Source organism: Thalia democratica, chromosome 7 (assembly GCF_965202585.1).
Source record: "Thalia democratica chromosome 7, ktThaDemo2.hap1.1, whole genome shotgun sequence".
Taxonomy (NCBI): domain Eukaryota; kingdom Metazoa; phylum Chordata; class Thaliacea; order Salpida; family Salpidae; genus Thalia; species Thalia democratica.
Genome location: NC_139171.1, coordinates 25,582,459 through 25,608,748, shown reverse-complemented (window position 1 = coordinate 25,608,748; position 26,290 = coordinate 25,582,459). Strand labels below are relative to the sequence as shown.

Sequence of the window (26,290 nt, the reverse complement as noted above, 5' to 3'; positions counted from 1 at the left end):
TTGAATTCATGCATAGTAAATTCAGTTTATAAATAACAAGCGCTCAGCCTAGAGCAAATAAACGCACGAATGAAGTAATAACGATGAACGTAATTGGAAATTATTTTAAAGCTTTTTGCAAGCTTGATTTGGCTTTTCTAAAATAAAGTATGCTTTATATGATATTTTTGTAAAGGAAAATTATATTAATTCTAAAATATTGAATTTTTAACTTTATTCTAAACATAATTTAGCTTATTAACGTAAGTTCCATTGTGTTTCACGCTATAAAAGCTATACTTTTATATTTACAACAAAATGCAAACTTTGGTTTATTTTTAAATTCTTCTATTTTTGTTGAATTTTAACTAATATTTCATCAGAAACGATGATTTTGTTGAAATATTTCATATACTTGTATTCGTGATCATTTTGACGTAAAAATCAAAAGTTTTTTAAACAGTTTGGAAAAATTTCCTTATTATTTTATAAATATTACTGTAAAAAGAGATTGTTGATTTTTAAGCAGTTTATAGCTTCAAAAAACTATCGATAAGAAATTAATTAGAAATTGTGACTTAACAAAAAGGAAAATAAAAGTAAATTAATAAAAAGATAATCGTGCTTTTGGATAGAAAATAACTTGTTTATTAATTTAAACTTGTTACTCTGGATCTAAAAAATAATAAATTTTATTTATGTACGCTATGTTTTTCTTTTTTTATACATTTAAATATGTAGTTTTATGGACTTTATTTATCTTAATATTTTCTTAGCTACGAAGCTTACAGCTTATACCGAAACTTACTTTTGTGCCTAATTATATCAAACTTAGTATTAAATTTACTTATAATAAATTTACTTAAATGCTTAAATACAACCAAAAACTCTTTTCAAAAAAGCATTGTTTTATATGTGGTATAAATGTTTTGCATTATAAATTTGGACACGTTAAAAAAAAAAACCGAACAAAAACAATTATTTAGATATAATATGAATCTTATATTAACCGCTTTTAATTTGCAATAAATATTTTAAAAACCATCTTTTGTGAAAAATTGAACGATTAATAAGGTAGAAAGTAGGTGATTAATATTAAAAACTTTAAAAAGGGCGTAAATAAACTTTGAAGTACGTATAGTTTTTAGACTTATACTTTTTTAATATCGCATTTATCTTATCTTTTTACTTCTGACTTTGCATATTTCCAACTGATGAATTGTAACTTTTTTATTTTGGAGCATGACAATTTATCATTGCAAATAACGCGGCTATAACCTAATTAAAACCCCTTAGCTTCTAATTTTATTTTTGTTTCTAGATATCTGAGATGTTTAACAAGCAAATTTTAAACTCCATAATCTATATACCTTTTTCACTATATTTTACTTAGTTTACTCCTTTATTAGTCTATTAAAGATAAACTACGAATTATATCATACCGATCGAAACGATTCATTTCTTTCCACACGTGATAAACATAACAAACCCCTTATAAGAGAAATTCACTCCATTTAGCTTTCCGCGCAAACAATTGAGTACTGATAAAAAACAATTGAGTGCAAATGTTTAGTTTCGTGCGCATAAAACTACGTGCCGTGTGCAAAAATCTAGTATCGCATGCAAAAATATTAGTAGCGTGCGCAAAACAAAACTTTATATAAAAAGATTCGATTGCTTTTGGTTACAATAAAGCTAAATTGAACTAATCAGTAACAAGTCGATTAAAAAAAGTGAAAATATACAAAATGGACCCTTGCAATTGTCAATGTTAGTTTATAAATAGTAATAAATTTCTTATTATAAACAATGTTTTTGAATTAAAAATACTTGAATAATATTTTTAAACATTATGCAATAAACGTTATAAGTAAATAGTTTACAATTAAAATCTTTCAATGAAATATTTTCTGTTTATTTAAACGAAAAGAAGCAAACTTTTCAACACTTTACCCTTATCAAAATATGAGTAATACTTTGTATTTTAAACCTAGTCAATATAAAAATAATATTTATTAACTAGTATATCATTAATTACAGCAAAAAACTCATGCCAATGCAACGCTTGCAATGATTGTTCGAGTTGTAAATGCAAAAATCAATGTAGCTGTACCAAATCTTGCTGTTAAAAAATGAGGTAAGTGAAAAACATTAAAACTGTATAAATTTGTTAGAAAAGCTTTTTACAAAACTTGAGTTAAATAATACGTTTTAAAGCTTATACATTAACAGTTATAAAAAATTCTATGTAGTAACTTTTGCTACTAATTACTTTTGAAATATTTTTGAGTTGTTTAGATTTAAAACTTAATAAAAAAGTAGGTATACTTTTCTTAAATCTGTTACTGGAAGCTTAGTTATCACCTACTGATTTGTATAAAAATTGTTGGTATACTATAACTTAGAATTAAAGTCAACTTCTAAGAAAACTTTTAAGCTTACTGAAAAGTATACGTAAAAAATGTTACTATAATTATTAAAAGTTAAAAGTTGTATATAAAGCATATTCTTAAAACAGTTCTGCTAACTGTGTAAAAAGTTTTTAATTTTTGTAATTAATAAAACAACAATTTAAAACTTGATATAAGTTTAATAAATGCTTAAAACTTTTATAGATTTTTTATCTTACATAACAAATAATAATTTTAGATGTTGGATACTTGAAACAGAAATAACCTGAAAGATGGTGTCCTTTTTAAAACTTTTACGATGACGTAACTACTTTTGTCTAATCATAATTTCTGAAAGAGTTTTTCTTTTATAAGTTCTTAAATATTTTAAGATTTTCCAATGTGTTTTTTGGAAGTTCAGAAGTTAAAAAGCTTATACATTTTTTTAAAGTACTGTTTGTAAACTTGTTGAGTGCTCTACTAAATAACCAATAAACTTTATATTGAATACATGTTTTTTATCTAAAGTCTATAACTAGAGGTTCTTAAAGTTATTAAAACAAATTAACTAGCTTATACTAACGAAGTTTAGTACAAAAACTTAACTAACATTTATAGACTAAAGACTATAAACTTTTTACCTCATAATACTAGTAAAAGAATATATCTTTTTATATTATAAAAAGTAAATATTAAATTTATTTCTGAAACTAAATTTGTTTGCTATTATTAAAATATGTTAAATGAAAAGCTAATTTATAACAGTTACCGATTTCGAGTTAATTAAAATTATTATTCACACCAAATTTTTCATATACGATGGATAGCCAAACTTTGTTCATCGAATAAAGTATTGTGGTTCACAAGTATTATCCTTTTGATTTTCCAACGGGCTTTGCTTGATTCAATACCTAAACATGATTGCCTGTTACGTTATCTACAAAATATGAGTTATATATTTGATTGACATTAAATCAGTCATTAATGGTGGATTTAATGTTAAACTATCAAATGTATTTAAAAAAAAAATGTTATTAAAAAAAAGTGATGTACCGGACTCACTATCCGGGTCCGGATCCGGCCGGATCTTTATATGTAAATAAAATCCGGACCCGGTTTCAGCCGGATTCTAATTAAAAAAAAAAGTCCGGATCCGGCCGATTCGGATCTAGTTAGTAAAAAAGAGCATACAGGAAAGTATTTTTTCAAAATCAAACCCTATGTAAATTAAAAAGTCATTTTCGTCAGAAAATACGTTCGAAAATTAAACACCTACCGTGATTGGCTCATTTTGTACACATGAATAATTTACATTTGCTTACATTACCTATGAAACAAAAATTTCAGAAATGCAACTCTTTACCTATGTTGTAAAATTAAAAACTTTACAACTAAATTATCAACTTTATGGCTAGCAGTTCTACTGGTTATTAGATTGAAGTAATTTTAGACTCAGGCTAGTTTATACTCACTCTAGCTAGTTTTTTTTTTGACTTAAACAGTGGCAACCCTGCTAGTTTGAAAATTTTTGGGAATTTTTGAAAATCTAATGCAGCCTCAGGCTAGTTTAGTTTTTTATAAAAACTCCGGCTAGTTTAAAGATCTTTTGAAAAACTCAGGCTAGTTTTCTTTTAGATTTTGAATGAGTTTGAGATGATCCAGTTTTCAATATTTTGTGATTTTCTAGTTAATTTTGTTCAAGAACTTGATTTTAGATTGGTAAGGCTATAGAGGGGTCCACCTTGATTTTTACAAGTTGATCTTATTTGATAGATTTTAATCTTAGCTACCAGATACTTTTTACAGCTTAAAAAAATTCAAAGTAGTTTTCAAGATACAAGGGGTCAAAGCTGGCCAGCTCAATAGCTTCCTTATAGAAGGTGCAAACTAAAAAGGCGAAAAAAAACCACTTGATTTAAAAATCTATCTCCTCCTACAGTTTTTAAGCAATCTTATTCAAATTTTCACAGTTTACTCTTTACTAAATTTTAAATAATTTGAGTGTAGGAATTCTATTTATGTTGAGAAAAAGTCCCCTTTTCCAAAAAAAGGTGTTTTTTTTTAATTTTAGACCTTAAATTTGTAAATTTCAGTTATTTGAAATTACAACACTCAAAAGCTTTTAAACTATGTAAGGAATATTTTTTTGAAAATTTGAGGTACCTAGCTTAAAAAACCTAGGAGGAAATAGATAGGAGAATTTTAGTTAAATGGATATTTCCGCTTTTTTAGCTAACACCTTCCATTAGTTCCCTATTGAACTCTTTGGCTTTGACCGCTTATATCTCAAAAACTACTTTGAACTTTGTAAAGCTATAAAAAACATCTGGTAGCTAAGATAGTATTCTATTAAATAAGATCAACTTATAAAAAAGTGGTTAACCCCCATATAGCCTTAATTGTAAACATTACTTAAAATGTTTAACCTTGTGGCTAAATGTTCTACTGGTTATTAGCTTAAAGTAATTACTTTTTTGGTTTTTTAAAACCTCATTCTGACACAGGAAAGTTTATAATCACTCAGGTTAGTTTTTTTGAATCAAAGAGTGGCAACCCTGATATTAGCTAAAATTAGGTGATACTCTGGTTGCCAAAAATCATGGAAGTTTATTAGTTTAGCAAAAAAGATATTTTAGTGTTTTTTATTGTTCTTTCAATTCTAAGTTTTTTTACTGTTCTTTTAATTTCAAGTTTTTCTTTTGTTCTTTCAATTTTACTAAAATTTAAATGTAAATATTGTTCAGAAAATTAGCAAACATACCAGCTAATATTTTTTACTCTTAATCTTAACTAGACCTTAATAACATATCATAAACTTTTTTATAATTTAATTATTTTAGCAGCACATTGATACTTTTTAGTTTAATTTTTTTTAAACTATAATTTTTCAAAATTCAAAAGTATATAGTTAGATATAACACATAAAAGATAAACTTCACACAATTATACTTAGTTAGTAGTTAATTATATGAAATTGCATTATCGTACATAGTAGTTTTTATACTACTTACATTACAAATAACTTAGAGTATTAAGAATCCGCTTCCGGATCCGGCCGGAATTCAATTTGAAAAAAAAATCCGAGTCCGGTTCCGGCCGAATCTTAATTTGAAAAAAAAAATCCGGATCCGGTTCCGGCGGGATTCTAATTTGAAAAAAAGTCCGGATCCGGTTCCAGCCGGATTCTAATTTGAAAAAAATGTCCGGATCCGGGTCCAGCCGGATCATAGTTTGAAAAAAAAGTCCGGATCCGAGTCCGGTACATCACTATCAAAAATATATATGTGGTCAATGTAGTTCATGACTAGTAATTGCTTAAAAAAGAAATACGTAATTTTAGCATCAACTAGCGGATATACGTATTCGCTTCAAATCTTATGATTTCAAAACAATTACAACTTAATAAGTTTGTTCAAGTAATTCATAAAAAAACCATTAAAAACTTGTTGTGCCGTTTTTCACTTTTACTGCTACAATTTAATAACTGTTGTTTCTTTTATTAATACATTGAAGAAAAATTTACGTTAATCATTTTTTCTGTCTTAGCTTGTAATTTATAAGTGTTAGAATCACTAAATAAACTATTTGGTTTTAAAATTAAAAACCAGTTGTTTACATTAAAACAAAAAACATATTTAAAAATTGAATAAAATAATAAATCATTATAACAAATAAATGCTTGAAAAAAATTTAAAGTTTAAATAACTTTAAAAAAAATAATATTTATCGAGTATCTATTTAACTTGAAAGATTTTCGTAATTTTTAAAACAGTTTTAATTTTTTTTAAACTAAGTTTTTTTATATAGATACAAAAGCACTGTTTGTAATAAAAAATACCTAAGTTATAAGCCGAAAAAATATTTTCAAATAAAAAACTAAACTAACGTACTTATATTTAGCTAGAATTTTATTCTTTTGCTTAGAAAAGAAGTTGAAGAGAAAATAAAAACTCTAGTTTATCTATTTCTTATTTTTGGCTAAAAAAACTTAGAGCTTACGATTGATTATAATTAACCCTTTAAAACCAGTAAATTGTTAAATTTTGAAAAATACTTGACTAGAAACATTTCTATTAGTAGCTTTTAAAATAGTTAAGTAATAAAAAAACTTTCATTACGGTGAGATACCATCTGGGAAAAAAAGCACTCTTTTTCATATACAAATGAAGAGCTTCTTCGTCCTTGAACATCATTTGCAATAAAGGTTAACCAATTATGATTAAAATAATCGTATGCTGAAAATATTATAAGATAAAAAAATTGTGAAAAGAAAAAGGTTTAAAATCCTAAGAAAAAAAAATTATTCAGATTGTAATAAGACAGGAATAGTTACTTAAAATAGCCAAAAAAGATAAAATGTTTAAAAAGTGTGTAAAACAAATGAAAGAACAAAATAAAAAGAGGTCTATGGAAATTATGAACATAAATATTTACTTTAAGAGATAGTGCACTTTTTTACTTTAGAGTTCAAGTTAATTTTAAGAAACTGTAATTATGGTTAACATCGAAAATTCAAAAATTAAAAGTTTAAATCGTATCGTACTAACAAAATTACAAAACAATCTTAAAATCTTAAAATCTATCTTTAATTTGTGTTGTTTTACCCGACTTAAAAAGTCTGTAATGAAATAAATATGTATATTTTTCTGTTCAATAAGTTTGAATTCAATTCTTTTAGAAATAAATTATTGTGCGGGATTAGTAAAATTTCAAACGCAGATAATATTAATATATGCACAGTTTTCTGTATACTTAAATTTGGAGAAAAAAGATTATTTTTTCTCTGTTTGATACAATCGTTTGAAGATTGACAGTTTAAAAATTTCAAAATGTTATTCGTATTAAATTTATTATAAGCTTCAATTTATGTTAATAAACATATAAAATATACTGTGTAATGTGTACATAAAACTTTCAATTCATGAGTTGTTCTACTGGAGTTCTTTAGCGTTTTAATTATCTAATTTAAAGTTGTTTATTGTACCTTTATTAGACAAGTTAGTTAAAATTGAGTCTTTTATTCCATTGATTATTAAAACTCCTTAGTATAGCACAGGAGTGACAGCCTTTTATAAGTCGCGAGCTAATTTTCCAAAAAAAATTGCTCACGGCCCCTTTGAATAGAATAAATTCTTCGCGGGGCATTTTTTTTAATTAAGTAAGTAGTAATCGCTATAAAACCACTTGAAGTACTTTCAAATGCGTTGTCAGCAAATATAAAGTAAAATAAATATGAACAAAGTGTAATAAAGTAAATTAAATGTTATTACTTATTTTTCTTGCTTGTTGACGACAAATTTCAAAGTACTTAAAGTACTAATGATAAGTTTAAAATGAAAGCTTAGTTAAAGTTTGAATTATAACTTTTTTATTTAAAGTAATATATATAAAGACTAAAATTTCTCATATAACGATTGACATACCAGAAAGCCGATATAAAAAACGTAAATAGTATAACTTTATGGTCTTTACTAGCAAAACTTAGTTTTTATTCTTGAAAAAAAGATTAAATTTAAATCTATGCTGCGCTTATATATATTTATAAATTTGATTAATTAAATATTTTAATTATTATTATGATTACCTTGTATATCGATCAATACAATTTGAATTTGTTAATTATAAATTTGCAGTCGTATTTCAACCTAAACCTAAAGTTCAGTGCAAAATCTTTTCATCAAAAAACGACGCATATTCTGTTTAAAAAAAGGCGCTTAATTACTTAACACTAAAGCGCAATCCACAAAATAATTTTCAACTAAATTCTAACGAGTAATTCCCCAATCCAAAAACAGAGCCCGTGGTCAGTACTAAACTAACCTTAAGGACTTTTTTGAAGTTTTTCTTTAAACAATATAACTTAATTTATAAAAAATCCAGATATTTTTTTGAAAGTCTTAAAAAGTTTAGTGTAGAAGTTAATATCATGCTAATTTACGCCGACCAGTAAACAAAAAGTAAAAAAAAAATTAAAACTACAATAAAAGTTGTTTACTTATCTTAAATTTTAATATAACAGATGACTTTAATAATAATACTATTAAAGCAACTAATTCTTATTATCAAAACAAGTTGGACGGTTAAGCTAAATATTTTAATAGCTTACATACGGTGGTGTACAACTTGATAACCGAAAGGTTCCTTTGTTTATCAGGTCCTTAGACCAAACTTTTTGAGTGTTATTTTTTTATTGTTCAATAAAAAATATATACAACAAAAGGGTTGATCATGCCAATTCGATCATCAGACCAGTTTCGGCAGACTGAGACCGGTTTCGTCCTTATTAGGACTCATCACTCACTACTGCTGACTGACGAGTCCTAATAAGGACGAAACCGGTCTCAGTCTGCCGAAACTTGTGGTCTGATGATCGAATTGGCATGATCAACCCTTTTCTTAAATATTAGTTTGTCTCACGGCAAACGAAAGTCCGGACTTCTGTTCTGCAGACTTTCGCCGATATTTTTGTTAAATAATATATATATTACTCTTTTAAATTTTTAATACTCAGAAGAACAACAATTTGCGTTAAAATTTTCAAAATAAAAACAGACTTAGCAGTAAATCCAAGAGTTTTATCTAGTTCTAAACAAATAGTTAATGATTGCGGAAAAGACCCAGTGAATGTTGTTGAAATTTTGCTGTTGAACGTGAAAATTGTTGAATGTTGAGTGAGTGTAAAAATAACTACTTTAGGCAAACTTCAAGACATTTGAAAACACGTACTAGTGATTATGTATCACAACGCGTATAAACATTTGTTGGTGATAAAATAAGAAAAAGAATACAGCAGTCAGAAATGCAATAAAAAGATTTTCTATAGCAGAACACTTTGTGAACAATACTAAACGATGTGATAGCTTTAAAATTTCTAAATTTGGTGTTTTAAACATGTCTTGAATATTTTTTTAGGCTTTAAGCTATATTTTTCTTTTTAAACAAACTTAAGTTAAAATAAAAGAAATATATTGTTTATATTAACGGCTTATTTAGTCAAATACAATTTTGTATTATTAGAAGAAAAGTTTTGTAGATTAAATTTACTATATTTTTAATCGATCGGTGTGTAGAGTTTTTTGTGTAATAAACATACTCTGTTTTATTTCAAATGTACTTTCCCTGATAAAAGTTTAAATCTGAGTTGTTACTTCATTGATTTTTAGATTAAATGTATCATTTGTTTGATAAAAATAGAAGTTATTACTAAAATGTTTTTAGCCGTATTCACCTAATCTGGCTTTTAAACTATTGTCGTATTAACAAAATGTGATCTAATAAGAAATAGTACACGAAACGTCAATTTATTTTGTTAAATTTATTTTCGGAAACGAATTGTCCCTTTGGTTTTAAAATAAATTAAAAAAAAAGTTATTCATGATAAATACAAATTTTAAATGTAATACATTACATAAAATTAAAACTTACTATCAGTATACTTTACTCAATTAAAAAGTATGGAGATGCATACAAGTTAACTTGTGTACTTAGCATATAAAATTTTGTTAGTAGAGTGGTTGTGAACTTAAAAAATACTTTGTTAGTTTAAATTGTTTAATCAAACGGATTATTTTTAGCAGTTTTGTTGTTGAAATGCAAAGAAAATCAAAAGAAGTTTTATAAATGAGCCGGCTGAATTAAAACTATCTTTAGTGAGAATAAAAAACTGAAATACAAGCCGTATTTCCGGTATACCAACTCTGATGCAACTTTTAGTTAAAGTACTCTAAAAATAGTTTTTACAAATAACTCTATCACGAAATTGAAATTCTATAGCTCCGCTGTGTAGAAGCTGTTGGTACTTTACTAAAACTTAAAAGTTTATTGAGCTTTGTTCAGCATTTTCATCAAGTAGAAAAAATATAAAAATGTTTAAAACTTATTACAACTTTGCAGATTTATGACAGTTTTGTAAAAATTTTTTATAGAATTCCTAAGAGATTTAAAGTAAAGTACTTAATAAAATTTTTAGTTTTTATTTTGTTTTTTTAAACCTTACGTTTATTTCAGAATTTTAAACTTTAGAACGTACTTTATGTAAAATAGGTTAAATAATTTATGAAATATTTTAAATTCGATTTTAAATTGAAACACTTTAATCTAAATGAAGTTAAAATAATACTCATATGACGAGTTTTTTTTTATAAATTTAAAGCTAAAGTATTACTTATTTTTAAAATTAAATTAAAATTATAAAATTAAGAAACTAAAAAAAACACTTATACTTTATAAATTTAAATAAGTACACACATTTCATTGCTTTACTATTAGTTTTTTATTTATAGTTTTTTTTTTTTTGTTTTATGTATAACCTAAAATTCAAACTAATTTTAAATTTAAACTTAAATAGTAACTTTTATAAAAAATCATAACTTTTGCTATTATTCAAAAATATAATTACGAATAAATACCTTACACAACTTATAATTATATTAATTAAACTAACTTAAGGTATATAAATTAATCAAAAAATGCTAAAACTTAAGTTTAATCTTAAAATATATCCAAGTGAATTTTCTGTAATAAGTCTTGACCTTCAGCTTTAAAGAGCTTACTTGTTTAGCAGAATTTAGTATGAATTTAACTAATCCAGATTAAACAAAAGTTTATTAGTACTAATTGTACATTAAAAGTGTTCTAACACATTTAGCATACTTTTTTAAGATCTTTTAAATTGTTTGTAGAGATAGTTTTATAATTGAAAATTTAAAGTATAAAAAAAAAGCATTTGAAAACTTTTCCAAACTTGTTAATTGAAATTTTTTTAATTAGTAAATAGGTTTTTTGACTTAAATGAGAGAGTTTCAGTAGATCATGTTTCAATTTTGACTTAAGAAGAAAGACTCTTTTTTCTTTTCTTTTTTGGGTTGTTACTACTTATGCTAATGGTGTAATCAAAACCAAATTTAACTTTTAAGAGTAGAAGTATGTACCACAATACTCCATCAGGTATAATAAGTTTTCAAGTTTTTTTTTTAATTTAAGAAGGTTTGAGAATTTCGCCTATGTTTTGTTGATCTAATTTTTTTAAGCGATAATTTAAAAAATTTAAATATGTGCACAGAAAAATTCATCTTATAACCTCATAATACTGTTTACTAAAGTTATTGATAGTATATAAAATACTTTAAATTTTAGTAAATATTTTTACGAGCTTTTAATTTAACTGTATTAGTTAATTAAAAAAGAATAACAATAAACTGTTAAATAAAAATTTATTGTTTTTTTAGTATACAATACTTTCATACGCACAGAACTTTCTATAAATTTCAAACTGTGGAAAGATTTTTTAAATAGTTGAAGTTATATTTCTTATTTTAAGTGTTATATTAAACATCATTCATTTAGTTTTTATTACTAAAGTGATTTAGGGAACTCTCTGTAAGTTTTTAAAACTAATATACATAATTATTATGTGTATTTATTATTTTTTGTTGTTTTAAATATTTTTTCTAAACTCTTTGCAAATCTGTATTTAAATCTTTATAAATATACTGTTTAAATGGTTAAGTTTCTGGCAGTAAAAGTATTGATCTAGGTAAATCTACTAACAGTAGAATTTTTATAGTTATTGTGTTTATTCTTTTTTTTCCGAAATTTGGAGACGCATAGAAGTTAACTTATGTATTAAAAAATAACTATTACTTTATTTGAATTGTAATACGTTTGACAGCATATCTCTTTAACTAAAAGTGTTCAACTCTGTAATTTTTTTTTACTTGTTTATTTTTATACCTCCTTCTTTAAATATTTCCTGCAAAAAAAAAAGTCAAAAAGCGTATTACAATGTATTTACTTTTATTTTCTATAATAATATGTTACTATAGTTATTTATTCATAATGTCCAAAAACTTATTAAAGTAAACACTTAAAGTTTTAATAATTTTACAAATGTTCACCATTCGCAACTTTTTATAACTAACAATTCAAACCAAGGCTTTTCATATGTAAAAGTATGTGCTTTTTAACAGTTTTGTTGTAAAAGTTACAAGTTTAAAATAAAACAAAAAATAACATATCAAGTCTTTATGGATGTTTTAATTAAACATTAATAGCACTAAATTGTTCTACTGTGAACGAAAAACTGAAATACGAGTCGTATTTCCGGTGTATTCACTCTGATGCAACTTTTATTTAAAGTACTCTAAAAACACCTTTTATAAATTTCTGTAACAGGAAGCTGTTATATGAGAGCTCCTATACCTCCGCTGTATAAAGGCCGTTGAAAATTTACTTAAACCTTTGAATTTAGTGAATTTTGCTTTCTCTTTACAAAAACAAGAAAAAATAAAATGTTTTTGGAAGTTATGACAACTTTGTAATTTTTAGGACAGTTTTGTAATTATTAAGCTTTTTTTTAAGTTCTCTATGATTTATAACCTCCGCTGTATAAAGGCCGTTGGTAATTTACTAAAAAATTTGTATTTACTGAGTTTTGCTTTCTTTTTCATCAGGTAAAAATGACTTAAAGGGTTTAAAACTTATGACAAGTTTTAGGACAGTTTTGTGTTTAGTATGTTTTTTTAAGGTTCTGTATGATTTAAAATAATTTACCTAATTTGTTTTTTCATTTTTTTTCTATTTAAAGCATTCAAACAGTTTACAAGATTTTTAAATAACTCTAGAGCTTATTTTTTATAATATAACTAATATAATCTATGATAGATTTTAGTTTTTAAGTTTAAACAATTTAAAACTTTTTGATCTAAGTCAAGTTAAAAAAATTTTAGAAAAAATAATTCAAAAAACTAAAATAAACATTATAACTCAATTATATATATGTAGAATAATACTTAAAACTTAAGATACCTACAAAAACAAACATTTTAAGACTTCAATAAGTACAGATTTTTTTTTTAAACTATTTTTGAAATGATAGTTTTATTGACTTCAAATCTTATCAATAACTTTATAAATAATTTAAACTTCAATTTATTTTTAAATATTATAATGCTGCATTAATAAAATTTCTTTAGAACCTTATTAATATGCTTTTGTTTTGTTTAGAATAAATGAACATAACTTGATAAATACATAATTTTAGTTTGTTAGTACTATTTATCATAGGTAAAACCTTTAAAATAAAATTGTGAAGCTTTTAAAAGATATCGAAAATGACTAACAAAGTAGATTGTGATTGTAAGATTAAATTTTAAAATCTTAAACAGTGTTTCATACAGACAAGGTTTATTTGATTTAATAGACATATATATAGCTTTTCACTTAGGATAAACTTACTTTTTGTGATATACTTAGTTTAAAACAGGATAGAATTAATAATTGCTTACAACATACAAACTGGGAATATGTACCTTACATAAGCTACATTTTTATTAAGTTGTCTGAGTCAAGTTATAACATTAATCAAAACAACAAACTACAACTTTAACTTTAAGTAGCTTTTATTTTATCCAAGTATATTATTTGAAATGAGTTTTAAAGCTCACGTTTCGAAACCTTTGTGTTTTATTAGAAAATAAAAATACTTCAAACTTTTCAAAAATTCATTCTAAAAGTTAATTCTAACACTTTTGTTTTTTTTTTCATAGTCTTAAAAAAATATGTCAAGGTCATTTTATCATATAAAGTTTATAAGTGAAAAAGTTAAGTTTTTTTTTTAGATTTTTACGCTTAACAATCAATTTAATTAGTAAGGTAGTTTCTTGACTAAAATGAGAAAGTTTTAGTTGATCATATTTCAAATTTGAATTTAGAAGATAGACTATTTTTTCTTTTTTTTTGAGCCGTTACTTTTCAAGCTAAAGGTCTATCCAAACTCAATGTATTTTTTAAGAGTATAATTATGTACCATAATATTTCATCAGGTTTAACTATAACTTTTCGATGAGACTTAAATGTGTTTTTTTAAGACTTCTAGAAATAAAAAAAATAAATCAAAAGCAACAACATTCAATACATTTAATTATAAAAAAAAACTAATGTTTTCTATTACTTTGTAGTTTGAGTCATAGCTTATAAACATTACTTTTAAAAACTATTTTATACAACCAGTTAATTGTTTTTACAAAAATTAAAGTAAATCCTGTTTTATTGAGTCTTTGTGAAGCAATTTAGTTTCAAACAAACGGCTAGTAGACTTAAAGATCAGTCTGAGCTGAATAAAAGCTGAGTCAGTAGAAAAAGAAGCTTTTTTGTGTAGTTTTTAATTTGATAATATTGTTTTTTTTTTTTACATTTTTGGGTAAGAAGGGCTAGGGATAAGGGTATAAATCAAAAAAGAAGTAAAGCTTTTTAAAGTTTTGCTGACTTGGTATTTTTTCAAAATTATTTTAACTTAGACTAACTTCTAGGTACACTTTTCCAAACAAACTAAAACACAATCGAAAGTTATATAGTTCACAAGTAGATTAACTGTAAACATATATATTTATTTGTGTAAAGTACTAGCAAATAAACAAGACTTATTTTTTACAGTTCCTGAACACAACAGTCGTCTCAGCTATTATTATTACACAATTAATATTAGCAGATGTGAGTTTGATATAGATACGTTTTAAAAATATGTTTGTTTTTAGCAAGTTTGTTTTCAGATCAAAACGACTACATAGTAACACCTCAAGATCCATGGACTAAGTATGATCCGAAAATTCCTGATTTAGGTTTAATGTTTGAATTAAATACTTATTTTTTTAGATCCAATTAGACAACGTTTTAACTTTACACACTATAATACAAGAAAGATTCTATGTGTTTTTTAATTCTAAGAACTTTTACGCTTTAACATTAACAGTAGCTAAGAAAGTTAAAGTTTTTTGTTTAATTGCGATTAAAATTAGTTTTTATGTTTTATTTAATTAAACCGTACCATTACGTATTTTTTATACGTGATCATTAGTTAATTTACCATTATTAAACTAGTCAGTTAATAAGAAAAGTACAGAAAAATATTAAACATCCGCACAAAGCAAGCAAAAAATGTTAACTTTGTTTTTTTTTTAAGTTGTTTGATATACTTATATTCTTTAAAAACTTTTAGTAAAGCCTAAATGTTTAGCTTAAACATATATAAGTTTATTTTTAATTTTTAGTTTATTTAAAAACTTTGTAAATACAAATAGGTCCAATGGATCTGTATCAAGAAATTTTAAGAAGGCAACCTATTACAGATAAATGGAGACTGGCTTATGAAGTAAGTCTACATACTTTAAATAAATTATTATGTTTGTCTAAATTTAAAGTTTGTTTCTAATGACTCGATACATTAATTGTAGTTACTCTACAAAATTCTTAATAAAAGAAAGCCGTATTTTTTGCATTGAAAATGTCTAATACAGGACGAAAGCTTTGCAACTAAAGTGTTCTGGTTATTGTTTCATTAGTAGACAGCTATTTAAGGGCTATTAGTTTAGCTTTTTTGTATTTGAAAATTTAAGTATAGCTTTGTCTGAAACAATAGTTAATTGGAGTTGTTTTTTGACCCCGGATTACGGCTTACCTGTTTTCTTTGTAGTTACTCAGTATGTTTTAAATACACTTACAGTAACCTCTCGCATCTTTACGAACTCGTGACGTTACGCACTCTCGTTTAGTTACGCATTTTAGAATTCTAAAAAATTCAAAAATAAAATTTAATATTTTTTGATATTGCACAAATTAGGTTTATTTTATATTTTTAATGTAAAATATGTTTTTAATTGCTAACTCACTTCACTATATCTTTAGACTTTGTAAACTTATATTATTACTAGACTAATTAATAAACATTTAGTTATACCTCAGTATATCAGAAATTTTGTTAACAATAAGAGTTTAAATTAAAATCCTGAAAGAAATATGACTGTGTTAAATAAGGAAAGTATAATAAAATAATGAAAGTTTCAAACACAAATCAACAATACAGCACTCTTGCCCTTTATATGAGTAAACATCTAAAAAAGAAATCTTATGAAACTTCCTAGTAAAAAGTAGCAGTGATGCTTAATAAATATAGAGTTTACATTTAACACAAATGCTTAATTATAAATTGAATTTGCTAAGTAGAATAGAATATAAATGTTTAGTATCAAAGAGACCACATATAAATAAATATAAAATCTACTTATTATTAAAATTAGTAAAAATTTTCTGAAACATTATTATTTTATATAACTTTAAATCCTTTTTCTTAATATATGTATAGTTCTATCTTTTGTTTTCATATTTATAAATAAGTTAAACAAAATTTAAAGTGAGAAAGTCCCCAGTCTGCTTTAAACTACAAGCAATATCAAAAAACAGCCATTATAGTAAGTATATTTGGTATCTCTCTAATCTTTACGATCTCTCGTATTTTTACGCAATTTTTCTGTGGACACAATGTGCGTAAATAAGCGAGAGGTTACTGTATTTTGAAATTGCTATATTGTTTTAATTTTAATGCTTGTTTACAACAAAAGTTCTTACATGTATTTTTCTAAGAGCGGTTAAGCTAATATCTATACAGTTTTATTCATCGATATCTAAACTTCAAACTTTTTTTTGACTAACCTTTTATTTTGTTTTCTTATTGTAGCACTCAAAAATTGCACAAAAGTTTAATAAGTAATTGGATAGTACTTTTTGGCTATAGTAAATAAATAAAAAAGAATTGATTTTCTAACAACAAAAAATTTAGAACTCTAAAAACTATTTAAAGATTTTAATTGTTATAAATATTAAGTTTGAAATAATTTTATTTTTAAGTATGTGTTTTAACTATCTTTTTTTTTAACTTTTAATAATTTAAGTATCTATCTTTTACTAACAACTAATAAACTTTTTTATGTACTAGTTGCACATAAATTACTCTATATTTAATATTTATGCGTAATTCTAAGTTTACTACTTTTTTTTAAGTTATACCTAGTTCTTATGAAGTTACACCTAAATTCTTGACTTACAAACGTTCAGTAGAAGTATTAATACTTTAATTACATTAATACATCATTAAGTTCAATTTGTGATTGCAACAGCTGATTATTTGTTTAATTTGGTTTCCGTTTTTTAATATTGGGTTATGTAGTATAGCTTAATCTTTTATGTTTATGAACCTTCATAATACTTTTACGTTTTGTTTATTTTAGTGTTTTAATTTAAACGTAATAAACGAAAATAAAATTATATAAACAGAATATTTTGTATGTTATCGTTTGTTGTTATATTATTAGTAAATTTTTAAGACCATTCGAGATAGATATTTATACTTGTAGTTAAAAATACATTGCTTATTGAGGTCTTATTGAATGTTTTGAAATCAGACAATCGGTTTTAAAAACTTAATATTTTATATAAGCTTACCCAGGCTCTAGAGATGCTTGTGTGACAGTCAAAGTACATAAGTATGTGTTTTAACTTAAATTTTATTATAATTTAATTGTGTGGTATTTTTAAGGCAAATCAGGCACTTCTATCAGACGGGAACGGGTCACTTTTGCACGAGTGGAAAATTTTTCACGGCGGCTTTTTTGCAGGAGCATCACTTTTGCACGAGGGGTTATTTTTGCACGGGAGTAAGAAAAAATATTAAAATAAAAGAAAAAAATAACAAAAAATAACAAAAAGCATTTTTTTAAAGGTTAATCAATAAAAAAAAGTTACCGACCGAGAGTAAGGGTTAGCAGTAACAGTAATAGTAATAGTAAAAATAAAAAGTTACATAAAATAAAAATAAAAAATAGAAAAAATAAAACTAATTCATAAAAAATAAAAGGAAAAAAAGTTAACGACCGAGGGTAAGGGTTAGGGGTAACCGTAAAAGAAAAAAATAACAGGAAATTAAAAAAGTTAAAAGATAAACTTTAAAAACTAGAACTAAAAATTTACTGACCGAGCGTTTGGGTTAGGGGTAAAAATGATAAAAAAAAGTTAAAGTTAATAGAAAAAAGTAAAAAAAAAATCAACTAGTGCAAAAGTTTCTTCGTACAAAAGTGTCCCTTCATGCTAAAGTGACGCTCGTGCAAAAGAGTCGCCGTATAAGAGTGTCCCCTCGTGTTAAAGTGACTCCGTGCAAAAGTGTCGCCGTTCAAATGTTCTGCCTCGTGCAAAAGTGACGCTCGTGCAAAAGTGTCCTTGTTCAAAAGTATTCTCTCGTGCAAAAGTGACACCCACCCCTACCAGACAGAATGAATAAGTTCCAAAGATTTACAAAGCTTACCATTGAAATAGACTAAAATGGTAAACCTTAACTTTTATTTAAACTTCTATTTAAACTTTCTCCATATCTATTTTTTGATCAAAGGGTAGCAACTACTCAAGTGCTCCACCTATCACGTAGATTTTTTAATTCCTAATAGTGCTACCTAGCGGACAGATTTACTGTAGCTAAAAAAATAGAGTAAAAAAATAGAGTTTTATTTTGGTTTTATATGGCTGAATAAAAAACGTTTTAGAAATTTAACTCAATTAAAGAGATTTTTGAAAAATCGTAAGAAAAATTTAGAATTAATCATATGACATATTTGTATTATTAATGTGTACGCTTTGTAACTAAATTTATATATAAAGCCACAAGGCTCTGTATTTTTTAATATACGTCAAGCTTTTTGTGTTTATATAATATCCAACGTTAAATGAAAAATTGCAAAACAAATTTACACTCTTTTGTAATTTATTTCTAAAACTAAAGCATATTTAGTTCCAAATAAAAGTGCTAGGATTTACTAATACTAACAAATGCAATAGTAGTTTATCTTTTTTTTTAGTTTTGCTCAAAATAACTTGTTTAATATACATAAGTTTAAGAATTTAGTTCTCGATTGTAAAATAGTTTCAAAAATTTAGGAGCTACTAAATAAATGTTAAACTTTTTATTTTAAAGGAGCAATCAATACAAAAAAGTGTATAAAAATTCTTAGCATTTTTTTGCGCTTTTTAAACCTTTTGTCATGTCCTATTATCTTTGTTTTTAAATTATCAAAAACAATTAATATAAACATAGGAAGCTGAGAAAAACGTGACCACTAACTTGATTGAATTTGCCAGGAAGGAAGCTAACGGACATTTTAAAACTACTACTAAAGTAATTGAAAAACCAGAAACTGTTAATGTTGCCGGTCAAAGGTATAAAACCATTAGCCTTAAAAATGTTTTGTTATAGTATTTTTCGATAAAATTACTTTTAAGTTTTTCTTTGATTTAAAAAATTAAAAGTTCCACTCAAAACTAAAATAAGATTTTTTTTAAGGAGAAGTATCATTTTTCTCTAAACATGTTTTCGTAAACATTTAAGTTTTTCTACTTTTTCTTCTAAAACTTTCTACTAATAAACAAAATTATTTTTTTTAAACCGAGAGACTTATTTTTCATTAAACGCTTTAAAAATTCTAAATTCTTGTCACAAAGTAGAACATTTAAAACAGTGCAGTTAAATATTTTTATAACTGATTTATCAACAGAAAATCGAGAAATAGGTTTAAAAGGTGGGAGTTGATAGTTCTTCACTCCTATTTTTTCTGCTACAACAAGGATATTTGGAAGAAAGAAGATAAGATGTTATTGGCAAGATCACTCGGGATTACTGATGTAGAGAGAATTAATGTAGGAGTTTTAGATAAGTTTTACAGTTTAAATACCTACTGATTAAAACATAAAGCAAGTTTTTAATAGTCCTGTTTTCAATAAGTAAAAAAAAATCCTGTTTTAAAGTTTCTTTCGCAATTTTAGACAAAAAATATCACTTGGGATTACTGATATAGGGAATAAAAATATGGGAGTTATTAACAAAAATATGTTGGTTAGAGTTTCATAAAAGGTGCAGTATTAACCGTTAAAGAGCAAAAGACATTAATTCAAGAACACAACAACAATGGACTGCTAAAGCGGCCGATTTTACTTGCGAACTATCACAATTAATATTTTAAAGCACGTTAATTGGTTTTAATCAAGCAATTAGATGAATAATAAGTTTTTAAATTAAAATTCAATGTCAGCCGAAATCAATAGAAAAAAGTTTTAATTATATAAACCAAAAACTTTTGAGCGTTATTTTTCATACAAATATTTTTTCAAATACTTTAAATTTATTTTAATATAGGCTTTTTCTATTCTAAATAAAATAGCTCATTTGTATAAACTATATTAATTTGTTAATAAAACTGTTTTAAAAAACTAGAAATCATTGTAAGACATTAAATCAAACAAAGATTAAGGTATAAAACAGTTATAAGAAACTAAAATGTACTACATGAAAACAAGTTAAACAGTCTATAGTAGAATACCATTAGATACACCATTATTCTTAAGTATTTTTTATTTCAGCGTTGGGTATCGAATCGAAGAATAAAGTACAGAGCAACTGAAACAAATCTGACTTCGGAACAACTGGTTCAGAAATATCTGCCTTTTGGTAAACATTTATTCATGTTTTTTTTTTCTCTAAATTAAAGTTTATTTTTAGATAAGATTGATAAACTTAAAGTTTCGGTTTAAATATTATTAAATGTTTCACGGCATACAAAAGTTCAGGCTTAGATCCTATTAGACTTTCGACAATGTTTTCTTTGCTATATATCATTAACGTTATTGTGTTTGTATCTGTTGGTTTGTAGTGCTTGAAACTTTAATAGAACTGGAAAATTTATGTTTTTGATAAGGACAGTGTATTTTACTAAAGTTTGTACATAATTTTTACAAAATAATGTATACATGAACAATTGTTTTAGGTCACCTCTTGAGTCTAGTCAATCCAACCATATTTTACTGACAACTTTGGATTCTTTAAAAGTATATTTTTTTGTTGTTTTAAATTTGAATAGTTGAAGAGTTACTTCGACAAAATCGATGTTAAATTTATTTTAAACAGGAGTTAACTAAACAGAAAACAGCTACAAAAATAATCAACTCTCTTCGGATTAATTAAACAATAATTAGTTAGAACACTATATATTAGTAACCGTCGCCTTATGAGTTTTTATTCAAATTTATTTTTTTTCTTTACAACTTTTGGTGATTACTTATATAGACTACGTCTTCAAAAATAATTTTCCTGTTTAACACTTTTTAACTAATTGTTTGAATTTTTTTTTATGTTTAATTTTTTTTTGATTTTTGTTGAAATAAACTTTTAACATAAACTTATATCATACTTTGTAGTTTAAGTTTTACTTGTATTCAGTTATTCACTTAGTTAAGTAACATTGTATTAAAGTAACTACAAAGTTTTAACTTATGAACTTTAAATCGGTTTAACTTCAATGTTTATGTTAAAGGTAGTATGTAACTTTTTTTTATATTTGTATACTACCTTGTTTTGTAAATAATTTATGCGTTTTCAATAATTTTAAGCTAGTAATTTACTAAACATTTTTAACCTTAAGATTTAAAATACTAATTACACTAAGTTTTACAAAGTAGATAAAGTAAGTTTTTTGCTCATAATCACCATAGTTAAAGTATTTATATATCTAGAAGTTAAATAGATTTATGCAAATTGTATATTTTATTCACGACCGGTTTCGGTGGCAAGAGATTGCGACCTTTTCAAGCAAATAAAGAAAAGGTCGCAATCTCTTGCCACCGAAACCGGTCGTGAGTAAAATATACAATTTGCATAAATATATTTAAATAAGCTCTTTACATAAATAGTAAATTGAGCATTTTTTTTAGTTAAGGCAAATAACTATATATCTAGAAGTTATAAGTACTATACTTTTTAACATTTTGGTTTTCATGAGAGAATCTTTTTGTCATATAAGTGCAATCTAGCATAGTTTTAAGAGCAGCTACGCAAAGCAAAAATCCTAAAAATAACTTTACAGTCCACAAGCTTAAGGCTAAATGGAACTAATTTTAATAAAACTTCGCAATCATAACTAATGTATTTCTCTCTTTATTTCGAACCTCAGAATATTTAGAAAAGTTTCAATTATTTTTAATTGCAGTCCACATTAACATGTTCGCGGGCAGCAAGTATTACTTTTATGGACCGTATTCGTTTAAATTAAAAACATGCTCGGCTGGCCGCACTTTTACCCTTTATAAAGTCCACGGCCAAAATTTTCCGATACATGAATTATTTGTCCACTCCAAGAAAAAAGTTGTTTAAAGCGTAGCTGCTTAATAAAAAAGGTGTACAAAAAATAGCATATGGAAAAGAAAAGTACAAAATAAATAATATTTTTATTGCATAAAGTATAGATACAAGATGAGTTATGAAAATTAAATGTTTATTCATACTTTAAAAGACCTAATACTATTTTGATTTAAACGAAAGCAGCTTTTTTTAAAAAAATAAATATTTCTTTTAATTTAAAAGTTGCAAAGTAATACTTAATTTATCATAGCACATAAATTCAATTGCTTTCTTTATTTTAATAATATGAAATACACATAGCTAGTTCTAGGTGAAAATCAAATTAGCACAGATTAATAACTCTTATTTTTATAAAGTCTTGCCAAGTGAAAATAAATTTTTAACAAGAAACTAAAGCCCTCTGTAAATTAAAGTATGTACATAAAAATTCAATTACGCAAAAATGATTATCCATGCATTTATAGTAATTTTTGATATTATTAAGTAGTAAAATTTACTTTAGGTTATAATAGGTTAAAGTAGGCTACTTATTGTTTTTATTTACTCTTTAAATATTATAAAGTGTGATCACACAAATTTAAAATGTACTTTAATTGATTGAATTGTATTTTATATGTGATAATATAAAACATAGCTTAATTTATAGTACATATCAGTAAACATATATAGTTAACAAAATTTTGTTTTTAAACTAATTTTAAGAATATAAATTTTTAATTAAACTTAGTTTTCCTTAACCAAACTTAAACAACTATTTTAGTTGATATAAACGATATATATATTTGATTGCTGCTACATTGTAATGATAAGATTTTTTTTAAACTTCAAAAAGCAAAAACATAGCTTTTGCTTTCTGAATTTGATTGTTTTCAAACACAATTTTGATAAAAAGGTTCAAAGTTCACCATTATTCTTTACTTAAAAAACTTATTAACAAACTTTAAAGCTGGCTAAAATTGTGTAACTACAAAGTAACATAAAAATGCTTTATACCTTAATAAAAGTATGAAAACTTGCTAACTAACAAAACTACTGCTTACTGATCAAGCTAAAAGCAAATTTATTTATTTTATTTGGCAAGTTTGTTAATACTCAAAAACTACCAAAACAAGAAGTAATACCTTAACTTGTTCAAAACTTTCAGTTTCAGTTTAAAACAGAACGAGCTTAAAAAGTAGTAATCGACAAGACTGTTTGTGATCTAATGTACTTAAGTGCTCTTACTTTTTTTGCTTCTTTCACAAAAATTCATTTATTTGATTTTTGTGTCAACATTATTTAAATCATTGTAATTTGCACAAATGTAAAAGCCTGTTGTGTAAGAGAGTTGGGAGCTACTGGTCTGAATTATTTAACGAAGTCAAAGAAAAAACTTAAGCATAATAACCAGCTACTTTGATAACCGAAAGGTTTTTTCGTGCACCAGGTCCTAGGACCAAATATTTTGAGCGCTTTTTCTGTCGTTTAATAAACCATAACTACTTTTTTTTTAATGTGATAAAAAGTACATATTAGTTGCACGGTGTCGGTCGGGTTACGGTGACCAATGGCTCAAGCTAAAAACTCAAGCCACACTAGTCTCTCAAACAAATATATTAGTAATAAAAAGCGTTGCAAACGAAATTCGAAAGCGTTACCTTTATTACTGCCTATGAGTTTCTTGCAAAACGAAGTTTAATATAGCCTTAGTTAAAAAACTTTTATCTACTAAGCAAACATTTTATATCTAAAAACTGCAATTTGCAGTAACCTTATGCTCGTAAAAGTTTATACCAGGGGTCATCAAACTGCGAAACAGACTAATAGTGGTCAACCATGCAAAAATATTTAGCCCCGACTAATCATAGCTTAAAAACAACAAATTAAAAAGTAGCAAGTTCTTTTGTATTAAAAACTTCAAATCTAATATTCTATTTGATGTTAACAAAATGTGCAGTGCAGTCTATTTTGAGTTTACTGCACTTCATATATATTCTTTTTTTTTGTAAAAAAAATCCAAGAATGTTTTCAGTAAAACTTAGTTGTATATATAAGGTACCGACCGCTGAAATTAGTAGTATCATTTTCAACATTAATGTAACTGTTAAAAGTTAATATAACAACAAAACTTTAAAAGTATTAAATTGTGTAATTTTTTGTAAAATCCTACAAGTTTTGATTTATACACATAGTAACAAAAATATTGTACTTTCTTTAATGACTACTGCTTTTCAAATCGACATGTGAAAATTTTTTAAATGATAAACTTATAGAAATTTTCTTTAAATAATTTACTACCAATTATGTACAATGTACATGGCTTAGTTTATACAAAATTAGAACAGTTATCAAAAAAAATGTATTTTGTTATTATAAAATTTTCCACTATTTTATCATCGTCTTAATGGTTTTTATTATTAAGCTCTTAACAAAATTTTACGTTTACATTAAAAAACAAAAAACAAACAATAAAACATTATTTTTATCATGTTTTCACTTAACGTCCTAGTTTTTCACAAGTTTTTAAACTTTTATACAGCTGTCTTTAGTAAAACGTAAATTTTATCTTTAAAACATTCACATTTAATCAAAACATTCGATGCTAAGTTAAAATTTTATTTCTTAAGTAGCTGCCACTAAAGAATGCTATTTCATGTTTTGAGTTGAAACCGCAAAATTCTTTCATTAAAAAAAAATCGCATCAAGATTTTACATGTCTTCGTCTAAAATTTTTAAGTATGATTAATGAAAAAGCTTTTGTTTTGGTTATCTTTGTTCGAACTTTTTCGTGAAATTATTCTCATGAAATTTATAAAAATGTGTATCACTCAAAAAAAGAAAAAAAAAATTAAAATGGTATTGTGAACTTAAATCTACTTGGAAGTTGTTAGTTATAAGAAGTCAGATTAATTCATGTTATCAACTTGAGTTAAGTTTTGATAGTATTTAAGTTTACTACACGCTTACACAAAGTCTATATGTATTTAAACACAATTGAGAACAATTAAAAGTTTTGGCATGAACTTCTAGTCTAAAATAATTCATAAACGTATCTAATGTTAATACAGTTTGCAATTAGATGCATAGTAGTTTTATTTAAAAAAATTTAATGTAAATAAAAATATGTGTAGGGTTATATAAGGAAATTTTAACATTTGACATACAGTTCTTTGTTTCAGTATTAATACAATTGTGTGTAAAACAAGATAATAAGTTTTTGTTTAAATTTTTTTGCATAAAACACAAAGTTTAAACAAAAGAAAAAGATTGTACAAGTGCTACAACAATACTAGCAAAAATTAGTTATTTTAAAGTTAAATATAACACAAATTAAAAATTTGGTATATTTAAGTACATTGTATTTGTTAGTGAAATTACCTATAAATTTTAGTCTCAAGTTTCACTTTAAATACTAGATTAAAACTATTATTAGGCTTTAAAAACAATATATTTTAATTTGTAAAGCTACTAAGTTAAACAATGATAGATTAAAATAAGATTAATTAGTAGTAGATACAACACAGAAATTACTTTAGTTTGAGTAGTAGATTTAGTTTAGAAGTTTGTTTGGTATAGATTTATAAAAAAATAGTTTTTTTTTCAAAATTGTAGAAAAAATTTAAAACGTAGCTGATTTTGACTTTAAATTTTTGGAAAGAATTAGCTTAATATTTCAAGTGTTAATAAAACAGGTATTTTGCCATAGATATTGAAAGTGGAAAAAAATTAAAACAATATAAAACACAACTCAAATACATAAAAATCAGCTTATGAAAACGTAAAGTATAAAAACAGGTTTAATAAACAGTTCAGTAATAAGTTTTATTAACAAGTACCAAATTATTTTAAGTTAAAATATACAGAATGTGTAATAACTCATACTATGGTAACAAATTACATAAAATAAAGTAATAATAAAACTGGAGAGTTACAATTT

General features: G+C 24.9%; 1 long non-coding RNA gene across 1 annotated transcript; it reads left to right on the top strand.

Moving 5' to 3' along the window:
• Positions 1-1,680: 1,680 nt before the first annotated feature.
• LOC145841031 (uncharacterized) lies at positions 1,681-2,871 on the top strand. The gene is made up of 3 exons (XR_014370138.1): positions 1,681-1,749; positions 2,020-2,116; positions 2,629-2,871. It is a non-coding gene; the product is annotated as an uncharacterized LOC145841031 (long non-coding RNA).
• The last annotated feature ends 23,419 nt before the right edge of the window (positions 2,872-26,290 follow it).